Source organism: Hippoglossus stenolepis, chromosome 5, assembly GCF_022539355.2.
Source record: "Hippoglossus stenolepis isolate QCI-W04-F060 chromosome 5, HSTE1.2, whole genome shotgun sequence".
In the NCBI taxonomy this organism is placed as follows: domain Eukaryota; kingdom Metazoa; phylum Chordata; class Actinopteri; order Pleuronectiformes; family Pleuronectidae; genus Hippoglossus; species Hippoglossus stenolepis.
This window is the reverse complement of record NC_061487.1, coordinates 4,615,162-4,630,848: the sequence shown is the minus strand read 5'-3', so window position 1 is coordinate 4,630,848 and position 15,687 is coordinate 4,615,162.

Sequence of the window (15,687 nt, the reverse complement as noted above, 5' to 3'; positions counted from 1 at the left end):
GGACACCTCAGCATGCAGATGGGGAACTGCCGACCTTTAGGTTGGAGGACGACCGCTCTACCCCTCAGCCACAGCCTGAATTGTGTCTTCTATGTGTATGCCATCGCTTTTTCATCCTGAGATATATGTATTCTTTTTGTCTGTTTATTTTTTTCAGTTATACATCTGACCTGTATCAGAAACGTCATCATTAGCCTGAGTTTTTACTCAGGGCCTGGCAGGAGAAACTCTCACTTGGACAGTTGCGTTCTTACACACAGCCCCTCTGGAGAATGTCAGTTTACCTGGAGTAGAGTGCATGTCTGCAAAAAGCTCTTTTGTTCCTGCTTTTCTATTGAAAATATTTTTGGGTTAAAAGCACATGAAAGACATTTAAATTGTAAGAAAGAGGTTTCCATTTGAGCTTAAGACAAAACACATTTAATTAATAGTTTTTCATCTTTGAGTTTGGGAAAAAAACTCCCAGGTGAGATTTGTACTGTGTTTGGGTGGACTGATAAAATGTTTCCACTTCCTACTTAAAGCTGCAGTCTATATAAAACATTGGTGTGCCTGTGTAACCTGATCCTGAGTGGGCTGTTCTTTATACTGTACTATGAACTATAAACCCCACCCTGAATCATTGTGCCCTCTTCCCCAGAGTCAAGGCACATCAAAGAAGAAGCACCTCCACTGACTTTTTCTTTTCTATTTGTTCATTTTTTAATTCCTATTGTTGGGACCTGGTATTTGTGAACTACAATTCGGCCTAAATGTATAGTCAAAGCCTTGACCACATGCTTTTCTTTGTTCTGGAGACAAACCAGAGCCTCCAGAACTCAGTCTCCCAGGGTGCGGCAACGTCACACAGAGGTGTGAAAACACAAGTTTCAACCACTATTGGTCACTCTGGGCCCCATGACCCATTAGATCACCAGGCCAATATAAGCCAAGTCCCCCCTCTATTCTCTCTCTTTTCGATCTTTCTTTCTACGCAACCCTCCGAGAGGAGAAGGGTGGCTGTCCAGCTCACTCTTTCAACTCAACTCAACTCTCCGAAAGGAGGTCACCTGCTCAATTTCAATGGAGGAGAGGTGCAGCTTGCAGCTCACCTCACCAAGGAATCCTCCTCCCAATCCAAGCTCTACCAACCTGGGCTGGCCTGACTGGACTGCAGCGACGCAAAAGCCGGCCTGAGAACTTCGAACAGCAACTGAGCTGCATCGCACAGCAGAACCACAAAGGCAGGAGCCACAAAACCAGCAAGACGACTTCACTGGACTTTGAACAGCACGGCAACTTTATTTCCCTTTCCATGGACAGGTAACACAACTGGGCTTAGTAATTATACTAGGCTAAGCAAAGACTGTTTATTCGATTCTGTGTGATGTTTATAAGTTTGAATCGTGTTACTGTGATATTTTGGTTATAAGTTATTTGAAAGTTAATGTTAGTGATGTTATGCTCTTCACAGTCTTTCTCTGCATGCATCTAGTAACTTTCTCTAATTTGGCACCAACACACACACACACACACACACGCATATCTCTTCACACACCTCTCTGACCCCCGCTACATGTCATAAACATACTAGGGGGGGATGGTTTATTGCCCTCATAGGGGCCTGCCGCCATTTTGAAAGCACACTCACTCACTCACACAGACACACACGCATACTCACATACACATATTTATATAGTAAGTACATCTTTAGTAATTTGTGTTTTTATACTTTATTATCTTCATAATAAATGTTTTTCTTTCACAAATGTTGTTTTAATGAATGTTGCATAAGTGTGAATTTTGCCAACCGCTACACTGTCAAGAACTTGTGATGGAAATCTGGAAATACAAGAGGCTGGAAACACCAAAGTTATCTACGTCTATTTTAATAGGGGCTTTCTGCAGAAAGGATCAACACAGAGAGTCACAAGGATCTCAGAGTGAAGATGCAGGACACTGAAATGCAAGGATCTTATATAGGAGGACTAAGGCTATCTCTCAGAACCAGTTCAGACTGGTTCTGTAGGTGCAGGTTGAGAGAGGAATCTAAACACAGACAACTGATGTACATATGTTTCCTTTGGAGATAAGCAGACATACATTCAGTTCTTTGGAGAGTAAATAAGTGATAAAAAGGGTCTGACAGTTTTCAGGTCAACACAGTTCAGACCATAAAACAGTTCAGGTCATAAAGTATTTGGACAGGTTATATATGTATGTAGATACAGGTCATAAAACTTACTTTTCAACTACAACATAGGTTTCAACCATACTTAGTTAATTTTTTCCAGTACATTTCCCTCCTTTTGGTCATTTATTGACAACATAAGAGAATGCACAACTACAGTAAAAAATCAAATACATCAATTCACAAGGATTCAAAATGCATCATCATCATCACTGTAGTGCAAAGCAAACTGCCATTGTTGTGGACACAGGTATGCGTCGCAGAAGGGAGTAAGGACTGATAAGAGCCGACTAAACAGCCAGTACAACATTATCACATTCTTCATCACAGAGAGTTATTGAGGGCAGAGAACTCCAATGAGAGGTCCAATGGCCTCGTTTGCTGGACGTCCGAACAGAATCTTAAATGGGCTCAATCCATATTTTGGTCTAATTCTCATCTGTATGAGAACAAGCGAGAAAGATTTAGTCCATGACAATCCAGTTTCCTCCTAAAATTTAGCCAAATTGTTTTTTAGTGTGCCATTTTCTCTTTCCACCGCTCCACCACTGGATGGGTGGTAGGCACAATGTTGTCTCAAATCAATGCCCAAATATTTACTGAATTGTTTTAGTGACGTACTAACAAATGGAGTCCAAATCATGCATGCATGACAACATTTCTGAGAGTAGTTGGAAAACCCATTTGTGAACCAGTGTTGTAAAATTGCAGCCAACATTGATCCTTTCGTGTGCCAAAATAGAGAAAGTTGCTAGATGCATGCAAGGAAGGACTGAAGAGCATAACTAACATTAACTTTCTCAACAACTTGTAACCACAATATCACAACACCACAAATCAAACTTATAAACATCACACAGACTCGAATAAACAGTCTTGCTTAGCCTAGTATAATTATTAAGCCCAGTTGTGTTACCCGTCCGTGGAAAGGGGAAAAAGAGTTGCTGTGCAGTTCGCAGTTCTGTGAAGTCGTCTTGCTGGCTTGTGGCTCCTGCCTTAGTGATTCTGTTGAGCTGTGTTGCTGTTTGAAGTTCTCCAGCAGGACATCGAGTCGCTGCTTGAAGGGTTGGTAGAGCTTGGAGTGTGAGGAGGTTTCCTTGGTGAGATGAGCTGGAAGCTACACCTTTGTGCTCCTCTCGAAGAGTTGGATGGAAAGAGAAGATGTGAGCTGGAGAAGCCAGGCTTCTTCCCTCGGCGATGCAGGAAAAAAGGCTCGACAGCCTTCTCTCCATGGAGGGAGTGTAGAAAGAGAAAGAAGAGGGTGAGACCTGGCCTTATATTGGCCCGGTGACCTCACAGGTCATGGGGTCCAGAGTGACCAATGGGAGTTGAAACCTGTGTCCCTGGGGGGGTTTTCACACCTCTGTGACGTTGATGGCCCCTGGGAGAATGAGTCCTGGAGGGACATGTGGCTTCAGGCTTTTGATGGCACATGTAGGCCGAAGTGTGGTTTCACTAAAAACCATGTCCCAACATCCCCCCTTCGTTCTCAGGATCGCACCTGACGTGGGTTCCTGATGGCGAACTTGAACATGTTTAGTCCAAAGCGGGAAAAGTCAATTTTCAGTTCATTTGGATTGTCACATCTGGGCATTTGTGTATACTATCTAGTTTGGCTAAGCAAGAGTCAAATTAGACAAATAATTCAGATCACAACGACAGTACAATCTGAATAACCTGTGCTCTTCACTAGGTTAGGGAGAAAACGGAAAATTAGACATTGTAAATTGTAAGATAAGATGCAGAGAGAGTGGCACGTACAATGATAAGGTCATTTTTGGAATGTCCAAGTCTTTTGTTCACTCATTGGATCCTACACAATGTAGTACTCAGTCTGATCTGTTAGACTTAACAATTTTAATCTTCAGCAGGTTTTTCTGCGGAAGGTTGTCATAATTTTTCAAAGTCTCAAAATCCAAATGACTGTATCATTGTTTCGGTAATAATATGCTAATGTCCTAACATGTGTGGTATGGACTTCATTATTATGAAATGGAAAGCAGTCGATCCAAACATATTTACAAAGTTGGCAGTGGTATATAAGTTCAATCAGAATTTAGGTTTTGAAGTTTGCTGCTGTTGCTAACAAAACATTTTCCTATTAACTGCAAGAAACTTAATACATACTGTCAGTACAGGGGTTCACTGTGTTGGTTATGGCCGTGAGAAGCGAGCTCTGGATCGCCTGTGTCGTGGCTCAGGGCCGTAACGCTCTGGGGAGCCAGAGTCCAGGAGGACTTCAGAGGCGCTGTCACTGTGTGCTCGGTCATAACCATGTTTTGAACTGTACTCAGAGACGCTGTCGTCATCTTCTGAGTAGTGGTAATTTGTCTGGGCCAGAATTTCAGAGTATGGTTTCCTACAGCTTCTACTGTGGGAATGCCTATCTCTGGAAAGTTGGTGGACATGGTTGATACGCTCAGTGTCCCTACGCTGCCTGTTGTCACCCCCCTTCATTTTGTTTTGAGGGTGACGTTTGGAGGCAGCGGATGAATTTGACACCTTGGTGTTTGTTTTGACGGGCTCGGTTGCACCTACTGTAGCCTTGAAAGTGATAACAGTTTCCCAAGCCACCTGTGTCATCTTCCTGATCTGCTGCATTGAAGGTTTTCCTTGCTGTGTCATCAGTACAACATGTGTGCGTATACATGGATGTAAGTTACGTAAGAACATGGACTTGAAGGTGGGATTTTCTTCTAGGCCCGGTGCGTTCTTTCCCTGAAAATAAACATGCCTCAAACGTCGAAAATAATCCTTGGGATTTTCGCGACGTGAATGTTTAATTTGGGATGCTGTAACAATGGATGTTATCTCGTCAGCAGTAGAAGAGAATTCCTCGACTACTGCTTGACGGAGCTCTGTGTAGTTACTTGTGACACTGGAAGGAAGTGACTGAATTAAATTGTGAACAGCTTTGAGCTGGTTTGTGGTCTCAAGTCTAACCTTCTCTTTCTGTTGCATTTGGCACATCACTTAAGCTGAGATCTAGTTCTCTAAAGTAATTATCAATATTGTTATCACAGTTGTCTGGATCAAATTGTTCAATATCTTTAGCTAGAAACTCAAGCAAATCAAAGCGAGGACACTGTGAGGTCCGGGCACGTGCATCACCTGCTGCAGGTCTCTCTGGTTGAGGGGGAGGTGCTAAAACATCTTGAAATGTTGAAGTCCCCCCTTTGGAGAGTTGTGCACGGAAAAATGTGTCATGCATCAGTGGACGAGAAGTATATGAGGCAAAATGTGTTCTTGAGGGTAAACTACATATGTCATCAATGTCAGTGTCAGAGTCAGGGAGATGGGAAGTTAGGAAGCTGTTACCTCTTCCTGTCAGTGGAGGATCAGGAGGTGACTTAATTTCCAAAGACTTCGGGTCGGATGGGATTCTGTCCCATCTTGGGAGTGAAGAGGGAGTTAACCGTACACTATCGGAGGAGTGTGAATCGGAATAACCAGAATCACATTGGTTCAAAAACTGATGTGAGGCAGGGCCTTCTAATCTAAGTTTTAACGATTCCTCCTTGTGTGAAAAAAGATCTGACTCTGCTGAGTGCAGGTCTTCTAAATAGTGCAGGGCTTTCTTACTAGCAGTTTGAACCTCCTGGAGGAGAAGAGCATTTTGCGCTCTTAGGGCATTTACCTCCTGTTCCACGGCTGCTTTGCTCTGACAGGCAAGGTTGATTTGCCTGTGGAAATTTAGAATCATGCATCTCAACAATGGACCCTTTGATGCTGTTTGTGCATCACACCTGTCATTAAGTAGAGAATCTATTTCTTTATTACACTCACTGAAGTTCAACTTGCTGATGAATTCAGGATAGCCAGGGGTCAGGCTCTGTGCTATGGAAGAAACAAATTGTTCTACACAGGGGTTCTCCATTGTTGGGTCTGAAATTGAAAGATTAGATTTACAAGTTTATAAATCAAAAAGCAGTGTGGTTGGCTTTGGTGTTGCACTGGCAGACACCTTGTAGTGTGGATTTGATCGTACACTAGCCTAACCAAAACTATGGTGGTTAAAACAGTTCACCAAACTTTTAATCACACTAACTGATATGCAGGGCAGTAACAGTTAGGGGTTCTATAAATTCACAGGGCTGGAAGCACGCTGTGGCTCTTTCTCAGGTTCTCTTATCCAACTTCGGCTGAAATGCTTCGCAGTAACAGCCAGGTACAAGCTCTGTTACATAGGGCCGGTGGCACGCTATGTCTTAATTCAAAAGCACTTAACAGTTACAGGAAATTTCACAGCTTGACCAGTTAACATTGAATATGTGATATTCAAATGTTAAAAGAAATTCTTAAAATTTCAACAACGAATATTCAACTGGAGTTATTAGCAACGATAGCAATCTTTTAGCGTAACACTATTAACACACGTAACACACTTAAAGTGGTAGTTATGAATAATTAATTATTAATAAACATTTAATTTATGAATAAATTAAATTTCACCACAATGCACTTGTTTGTAAATACGGTTGAATGTCTACTCCGGTGGCAGACTAGTGGAACTGAATTCAAACCTTTGGCTTGACTGAAAATTCAAAATTCCACTTATTTCTGGCGTTGGAAAAAAAATGAAGAAGAAAAAAATGTATATTGCATAACTATGAATTTTTTCCAACTGTACTGCAATAATGCATTAAACGTGATACCATAAAATGGTGTGCCTTTCGGCATTCAATAAATTCGGTTATCAAAATAAAATATTAAATATTAATATTTAATTATTAATATTAAATAATAACTTTAATTGATTAAAGTTACCTCGGGGCACCACCCTTCAAAGGAAGGGAAAAGATAGCCAATTTATTGATTAAGTCTCATAAAAGTACTAACTACAAATTTGGAACTCTGATTAACAATTAAATTAATAACTATAACCAAAATTACCATATAGATAGTTAGCTAAGTTGAAGGATATGGGGTTCTTGACAGTGTAGAGGTTGGCAAAATTCACTTATGCAACATTAATAAAAAAACATTTGTGAAAGAAAAACATTTATTATGAATATAATAAAGTATAAAAACACAAATTACTAACGGTGTACTCACTAAACAAAGATAGCTATGTGAGTATGCACGTGTGTGTCTATGTGCTTCCAAAATGGCGGCTGGCCACTTTGAAGATAACACCCTTCCCCCCCTATTGGAATCCTTACGACATGTAGCAGGGGTCCGAGCTAAGTAGGTGAAGAGTTATGCGTGTGTCTGTGTGTGTGTGCCAAATTAGAGAAAGTTGCTAGATGCATGCAAGGAAGGACTGAAGAGCATAACTAACATTAACTTTCTCAACAACTTGTAACCACAATATCACAACACCACAAATCAAACTTATAAACATCACACAGAATCGAATAAACAGTCTTGCTTAGCCTAGTATAATTATTAAGCCCAGTTGTGTTACCCGTCCGTGGAAAGGGGAAAAAGAGTTGCTGTGCAGTTCGCAGTTCTGTGAAGTCGTCTTGCTGGTTTGTGGCTCCTGCCTTAGTGATTCTGTTGAGCTGTGTTGCTATTTGAAGTTCTCCAGCAGGACATTGAGTCGCTGCTTGAAGGGTTGGTAGAGCTTGGAGTGCGAGGAGGTTTCCTTGGTGAGATGAGCTGGAAGCTGCACCTTTGTGCTCCTCTCGAAGAGTTGGATGGAAAGAGAAGATGTGAGCTGGAGAAGCCAGGCTTCTTCCCTCGGCGATGCAGGAAAAAAGGCTTGACAGCCTTCTCTCCGTGGAGGGAGTGTAGAAAGAGAAAGAAGAGGGGGAGACCTGGCCTTATATTGGCCCGGTGACCTCACAGGTCATGGGGTCCAGAGTGACCAATGGGAGGTGAAACCTGTGTCCCTGGGGGTGTTTTCACACCTCTGTGACGTTGATGGCCCCTGGGAGACTGAGTCCTGGAGGGACATGCGGCTTCAGGCTTTTGATGGCACATGTAGGCCGAAGTGTGGTTTCACTAAAAACCATGTCCCAACATAGGGAAACAGATATTTTGGCAGACAAGGTTTATCATCAGAGCCCACCCACACCCCATCTGTATACGTGCAACCAACATCTCCTCCAAAGTGCACGCTCATCTGCTGTGGCTCTAAGTTGGAGTTCCTGCAGGTCAGCCGTGGGGGTGGTTGGGTCGACCTGAAAGAGAATGTGTGAAGCAGATAGTGGCTGGCGAGCAGTTGCTCTTGCTGTTGCATCCGCTCCGGCATTACCTTGTGATACTGGATCATTATTAAAAGTGTGAGCATCACATTTACATACTGCAACCTGTTTGGGGAGGAGGATAGCATCAAGCATCAGAGACACTAGAGCATGATGTGCAATAGCTTTGCCTAATGATGTAAGGAATTCTCTGTGTTTCCAAATCGTGCCAAAATCATGTACTACACCAAATGCATATCTACTGTCAGTGTAGATATTCACCCTTCTCCCTTCAGCCAATTTGCATGCTTCAATGCGAGCAGTGAGCTCTGCTGCTTGTGCAGACAGAGCAGCAGGGAGTGGTCGTGCAATCAATGTATCATGTGCTGTTACCACAGAGAAACCAACTTGATTTTCTCCTGTGTCTGAATTGCGAGATGCTGCATACTTCTGGATACTTCAAAGGTGTTTCCTGTAAGTCTGGTCTAGGGAAACGAACTTCGGTTATTGTTACTACACAGTTGTGTTGTTCACCATCTCCTGTTGGAAGAAGAGTAGCTGCGTTTAGAACATTACATCTTTTCACAGTGATGTTATACATTTCCAACAGAACAGCATGTTATAGATAGTATCATAGACACAGCATTTGGGATCAGCAGGGTGAGTGGGGAGTATCCTACTAAATCCTTGGATGTCATGACAGTCTTATCTGAAGCTGCTACAGCTGTAAGACAAGTAAGGAGGCCTGTATCAACAGGATCAAGTTTGGCTGAGAAAAATGCCACAGGTCTCTGTTTGCCCCCATGGTCTGGGAGTAACACTGATATCATGTAGCCCCCCTTCTTGTCAACTGCCTGTGTGAAAGGTCGGTCAGGGTTGGGTAGTCCTAAAGTCAGGGTCAATTGTAAGGTCAGTTTCAAGTCAGTGAAAGCTTTCTCTGTGTCATCAGTCCATGTGACTTTACTATATGCTTGTAGGCCTTGCCCGTGTGGGATTGCGCTGAGGGGCTCCTCGAGGACAGCATAGTTAGGAATAAATGATCTGCAATAAGAGCACATTCCCAGGAATGACATCACTTGTTTCTTTGTAACAGGTTTAGGAATATTTAAATTACTGTTACTCTGTTAGGGGGGAGGGATTTGCCCTCTGCTGTGATCACATGCCCTAAAAATTAGACTTGCACTTTTACAAACTGCAGATTTTCAGGCTTGCCTTATGTCCTTCTGCAGCTAGATGTTTTAATTTGAGCCACAGAATCCTTTTCACATTGTTCTTTAGATGGAGCACAAATCATTAAATCATCAACATATTGTAAAAGTGCTCTTCCTGGTGTTATCTCTAATGATCTTAAGCTTTCTTTTAGTGCCTGGTTGTAAATAGCACTGACATAGGCATGTGAATGTATAACTGTCTCTGTTAAACTCAAACGCAAACCAATATTGGCTGTCTTTATCAATTTGAACGCTGAAAAATGCATTTGCCAGATCAACAACAGAGAATCATTTACTATGCTTCAGAACTTGCTAAAAGATTGTTTAAGGATTTGGAACAGACAGAGCGCGTTGTTGTACTGTGGCGTTGACAACGTACAAATCTTGGATGAATCGCAAATCATCAGGTTGTGTTTTATCAAAAATATTCTTGACCGGAAAAATCGAAGTGTGCACTAGTGAATCCTTGCAAGGAACAATTACACCTGCCCTCAATAGAGAGTTGAAAACTGGTGTAATACCATCGATGGCTTTCTGTTTCAGTGGATATTGTCAGATTATGGTGTGATAACCACAGGTTCCATGTTTTGAATTAAACCCATATCATGATTACCTCTGAGCCCTTGAAATGTTGTTTGTATAATGTAAATATACATATGCATATTGGGCATCTGTATGTGTGTCTGGTACCAGTTAAACAGTCCTGAGTGTGTGAACAACTGATGTAAATCATTTTCTAAACACTTTCAAAAATGGATTATACTGAACCACAGGATCTGATATCTTTTCCCAAATGTCAGCATTGACACATTTATTTATTTATTATTTTTATCCATGGTCCCAAATCTTGCCATTCATCATTTTTGTGTTTTGACAGCAAGACATGTGAGTGTGAACCAGGAAAGTCAAAAAAGGAAAGCATCCTCTGAACATCTGTGAAGGAACTGAGAGGGTGACTTATTTTCTGGTTTGAGTAAAATTACAGAAACAGCACATCTATGTTCATTCCAGAACATGCAACTTAGTGTTAAATTCTCTTCACAACTTTCTCTAAACCAACTTTTACAAAACATGCATCTCTCCCTTTGTGTTTGAGTGCAGTGCAGTGTAAATCTTCTGGATGCATATACGTGGTGTCTGTTCTTAGTGTGACTGAATGTGCCTTATCCACTAGATCAGTGTTGATTGATGTGACAACAGATGAACAGAGCTTCCATTCATACGCATATAACAGTGAAGCAGCATTACACTTAATGCATGTGTAAATCTGTGGTGGATCCAGATCAGCCGTTCGGATCACTATGACTCCTGATGGGGTGGAAACGATAGAAATGCCCAAAAGTCAAATTACATCACTTCCCATCAAATTAATTGGACAACATGAGGATAGCAAAAATGAACACTTGAATTTTTCAGTGATGCCATCACTACATATTAAGGGAGTCATGTATTTTTCAACCACGGTGCTTCCTGAATCCAACACAGATCTAACAAATCATTCGCTCATTTTAGGATGTCTGTCAAACATATCACTCTTGATGACAGAATGTGTTGCTCCTAAAACTATAAGGAATGTAATCTCTTTCCCTAGCACTGTGAGTGTGTGCGTTGGCATATACATCTCATTGATGTTTAACATATGTTCCTATCAGTAGTTTGTCTTGCTTTTCTAAAAAATCTTTTACTTCTTCGGCTATACTTCGATGAAAGTGTTTGTGTTCGTGTGGTGCATTCACCCTCTTGATGTGTGAAGTGTTCCTCACGGTCTCGCTCTCTGTTCAAAGTTGCTGGTTCCTCCCTTTCCTCCATCCCCGCCTCGGTTCAATCAGCCTTGTAAGCTTGTTGCTGTTTCTTCGGACAATTTCTTGCCCAATGTCCCTTCTCTCCACAGTGAAAACAAATGTCCCAATCATCATTCCATATGCCGTCTCCCCTTCTTACTTGAAATCCTCTTCTTTTGCGTGTGCGATGTTAACCTCTGAACATTGTCACTGAGGCTTTATGCAGATCAGTCTCTCTTTTCTTCTTCTTTTCTTCATGTTTAATTATTTTCTTCGCATCAACTGCATGTGCTTTTATTAAGTTCTTCCCGAGTCCCACTTGATGCTTGTACGTTTTCACAGGCTGGAAACATCAGGTCACTTCAACCATCGCGATTTGGGCTGGATCCTGTCCCAGTCCATATTGCCCGCTTGTGTGGTGCGAGGTGAAGAGAGGAGTTGCGGGTCTGGAACTTTATCAGGTGGAAAAGGTTGTGGAGCCTGGGCTCCTGCCTGCGGAACATTCGCTTCTGGTGGAGCTTGGTGTTGTTCTGGTTGTCGTCTTCTCGGCGGGGAAGAGTCGAGGTCGGAAACCTGCATTTTGAGACACTGAGACACTTGTGAGGAGTTATCTGTCCCTGTCAGTGTGTTTTCTGTCCCTTGGATGCAATTCTTCTAACCACATTCCTTATACTAAAACTCCCCCCAGCTGGAAACCCACATTCTTTCATCCACACTTGTATCAGAATTAGTGCTGTGTCACCATAGTTCCTCCACATGAAGTTCATATTAGGATTACTCAGATCAGTTCCATTATCCAAATCTTTTACATTTATCTTTTATCTATTTAAAGTTCTCTACATAGCGCACCTTTGGAGTCTTGTTTCAACAATGCAAATACAACTCAGTATTATGTCCTCTCTGTGGTTGTGTTATTTAACAAACTCTTTTTTTTTTTAAGGTACCTCGTCAGTCTACCTTCCAGGTTTCTTCTAAACCTTGGTTAAAAATCTACGGGGCTTTCACCCGTCGGAGGATCCAATCCCCTTAGACCAACTTCTCCGTAACACTATGTTTGCTGGTATATTACACTTGAAATCTCAGATTCTCACCAGATAGATCGCAGCGCTGAGACGATCCGGGCTCGGGTCTTGGTCCCTGCATCTCACCTGTCTTAATTGGGAGGTTAAGGTTGGAAACTATTTTCCCAAGAAAGCCACTTAACCGAAGACACTGAGTCCAGATGCGTCCAGTCGTGCGATCCCACTTCTGACACCAAATTGTGATGGAAATCTGGAAATACAAGAGGCTGGAAACACCAAAGTTATCTACGTCTATTTTAATAGGGGCTTTCTGCAGAAAGGATCAACACAGAGAGTCACAAGGATCTCAGAGTGAAGATGCAGGACACTGAAATGCAAGGATCTTATATAGGAGGACTAAGGCTATCTCTCAGAACCAGTTCAGACTGGTTCTGTAGGTGCAGGTTGAGAGAGGAATCTAAACACAGACAACTGATGTACATATGTTTCCTTTGGAGATAAGCAGACATACATTCAGTTCTTTGGAGAGTAAATAAGTGATAAAAAGGGTCTGACAGTTTTCAGGTCAACACAGTTCAGACCATAAAACAGTTCAGGTCATAAAGTATTTGGACAGGTTGTATATGTATGTAGATACAGGTCATAAAACTTACTTTTCAACTACAACATAGGTTTCAACCATACTTAGTTAATTTTTCCAGTACAAACTCTATATCCTTCAACTTTGCTAACTATCTCTATGGTAATTTTGTTTATAGTTATTCATTTAATTGTTAATCAGAGTTCCAAATTTGTAGTTAGTACTTTTATGAGACTTAATCAATAATTTGGCTATCTTTTCCCTTCCTTTGAAGGGTGGTGCACCGAGGTAACTTTAATCAATTAAAGTTATTATTTAATATTAATATTTTTAATATTAATATTCAATATTTTATTTTGATAACCAAATTTATTGAATGCCAAAAGGCACACCATTTAATGGTATCACATTTAATGCATTATTGCACAACACTATTCTCCCTCAACAACTTCACAATGTCTGATAGAGACGTTATATTTGAGGCAATTTCCCTCCTCTGCAATGCCAGTGTCACATCTCTTCAAGTTTCAAAACTTGTGGCTGGATCAAGCTCAAATTTCGCCATCAATGGCTTCATATCTGCTCTCATGGGAAGGTACTGTAAAAAGTTCTCATTCTATTTTTATTTTGTTCATTTTATTTCCTTTTCTCTTTTCCCCTCGCTGAGTTGAGAAGAAGTCTGTTGTAAAAGTCTGCATCTTCTCTTGCCCTGTCAAATCTGTTCCATGTTATTTTTTCTTTGTTTATCTGTCTCCACACAGGTCTCCTCTCCGATCAGCGTTGAGAGAGATGGTTATTGATGAGGAAGAATTCTTCGATCCTAAGTTTGACTTTGATTTCACTGATTTGAAAGACACAGAGAAGTATTACAGAGGAGGGGAGGTGTATGAGCGCCCCTGTGGTTGGAAACGTTACGCTCTTAAGGTGAATTTAACCACACTCTATATGCAGTCTTCATTCATACTGGACTTTTACAGATCTTTTCTCAGTGTCATCCAGACTGACTGGACAGAGAAGAAACTACTGAACCGTCCTTTTCCTCTTTTGACCAACAGAATAAATACGGGCGGGGGTAAAGATGTGCCCTTTTTAAAAGTGTTTCACAGTTTCAGAACATTTAGCCAATAGGCTGCCTTATATGATTAATTTGTCCTTTGGATAAACTAGTCAAAACTAGTGAGACCACCAGGGTTTAATGAATAGGGTGGCATGCCAGAATTAACATAACGGTGTAAACTTTGTAGTGAATGGAAAAAGGAAACAGGGTTGTAATCTAAGTATAGACTTTGTGTGTACTTGAGAAGATTGAGTTTTTGTGGTGTTGGATTTAGTAGGACGTGTAGAGTGTGGGGGGTGGTGCTTATTGTTACATTAGGATGATGAGGACGATATTGACAAGTCACAAAATCTGCAGGACCTCATACAGTGGCTTCATGAAGTGTTCAGACTCTGACTGTTCTCGTCCTAGACCAGACGCTCGGTCCATGATATCTGAATGGGTCTGTGCTATGACCTTGGTTGCTCGGACAACTGTCACCTGGGCCAGCTGGAACCTATCTATCTGTCTATCTTAGACACACTGCCTATTGAAAAACTGAAAGCGCAGTAGTTTCTTCTGTTTGACAGAAAGCAGAGACCAAGCAGTGTAAATGTGCAGGAGATACGGTAAAGTTCAAGTCCCAGTGGTTTCACATAAGTGAACTCATCATAGAACAAACATACATGGCAATATGTAAATGAACATTACACCTCCAACCAGAGACCAGAATGTAACAGGTATCCCGTCTCGGTGCAGCTTTTCGTCTTGTTGCAGTTTGTAAACTCATTAGAGGATTTGATCTTGTTGGTCACAGCTTTTTGGTCTCCACATTTTGTGGCCTCGTCTTGTTCCAGCTTTTGATCCTGATGATGTGTGAAGTCTGTCAGTGAGACTTCTCAAAGTGTCAGGTTTGTCTCTTTCTAGTCTGTAAGCCCTGTCAGACTTGGTCTCATCTCAGGTGTTGGTTCTGTGTTGGTTCTGAGTAAAAAAAATGTTCGTGGCACTAAACTTGAATCTGATCAGGACAATGTGTCTTGTCTCTTCACTTATTTATGAATACATTTTCTGAAATAAATTTTTCATTGAACTTTCCCATGTTCAGTCCAGAGTTAAGAGATGTATTTTTTTTTTCCTCTTTATTTGTGCCCAGTCAGCTGAATTTTTCAACATTACCTCACAGATCCTCATCACCCTCTGTTCTCTCTACAGATTCTCCTGTTGGATCTTCCAGCTCCAACTCTGCAGCCTCAAGAGAAACTGCTCATCGACCTAAACAACACCCCCGACTTGATCCGGACCAATGGCAAGACCTGCACCACAACTCAGGTAACGCCACATGCCTGCTTATATCCACAGACAATATGTTGTAACACTTTCACAGCAATAATGTGTGAAGTTATGCTAAATGTCCAAAAGTATGTGGACAGGCCTTCCTAAGCCTACAGAGAATTATCACTTGAGTGTGTTGCTATTCAGCTTCACAGAGCTTCATAATGTGCTTTCAGACATGCACTGAACACCAGATATTCTCCTGAAATTATCTGGAGGGGCTGTATGTGAGAACCCAAATGTCCGAGTCAAATATTGCAGGCATTCTCCAGAGTTTCTCCTGCCAGCCCCCTAGTAAAATACTCCAGAGAATGTCATTGTGAGAACACAGCCAGATATCTTCCGGAGGATTCATCGCGAGCGAGTGGCAGTGTTGATGATATTTCTTACACGTGATAAAAAGAATACTAATACCTTTGGATGAAGA